At 39.0% G+C, this 892-nt stretch overlaps 1 non-coding gene across 1 annotated transcript; it reads right to left on the reverse strand.

The window, feature by feature from the left end:
• Positions 1-582: 582 nt before the first annotated feature.
• Positions 583-689, reverse strand: LOC120096872 (U6 spliceosomal RNA). Its single transcript, XR_015637747.1, has one exon. It is a non-coding gene; the product is annotated as a U6 spliceosomal RNA (small nuclear RNA).
• Between the last annotated feature and the right edge of the window lie 203 nt (positions 690-892).

Below are 892 nucleotides of genomic sequence, written 5' to 3' on the forward strand. Positions count from 1 at the left end.
CTTATCAATGAGTGCATACCATGTATGTCTTTCTGTGATTGGGTTAGCTCACTCAGGATGATATTTTCCAGTTCCAACCATTTGCCTACGAATTTCATAAAGTCGTTTTTGATAGCTGAGTAATATTCCATTGTGTAGATGTACCACATTTTCTGTATCCATTCCTCTGTTGAAGGGCATCTGGGTTCTTTCCAGCTTCTGGCTATTATAAATAAGGCTGCAATGAACATAGTGGAGCACGTGTCTTTTTTATATGTTGGGGCATCTTTTGGGTATATGCCCAAGAGAGGTATAGCTGGATCCTCAGGCAGTTCAATGTCCAATTTTCTGAGGAACCTCCAGACTGATTTCCAGAATGGTCGTACCAGTCTTCAATCCCACCAACAATGGAGGAGTGTTCCTCTTTCTCCACATCCTCGCCAGCATCTGTTGTCCCCTGAGTTTTTGATCATAGCCATTCTCACTGGTGTGAGGTGAAATCTCAGGGTTGTTTTGATTTGCATTTCCCTTATGACTAAAGATGTCGAACATTTCTTTAGGTGTTTCTCAGCCATTTGGCATTCCTCAGCTGTGAATTCTTTGAAAAATATGGAACGCTTCACGAATTTGCGTGTCATCCTTGCGCAGGGGCTATGCTAATCTTCTCTGTATCGTTCCAATTTTAGTATATGTGCTGCCGAAGCGAGCACAGGACAAATCATTTATAAACACAGGTTCATCATCAGAATAACTCTTGTCAACCTAACAGAAAATTTTTAAATCCAGTACAACACAACAAATTTATCCAATTACTGAAAAACCATAGCTGTCAATCTAGACTATTATAACAAACAAAACATGGTACGACATTTCAAGTAATATATATATTTCAATAATACCTCTCAATATTAGT

The sequence above is a fragment of the Rattus norvegicus genome, chromosome 14, assembly GCF_021556685.1.
Source record: "Rattus norvegicus strain SHRSP/BbbUtx chromosome 14, alternate assembly SHRSP_T2T, whole genome shotgun sequence".
Classification (NCBI taxonomy): Eukaryota; Metazoa; Chordata; class Mammalia; order Rodentia; family Muridae; genus Rattus; species Rattus norvegicus.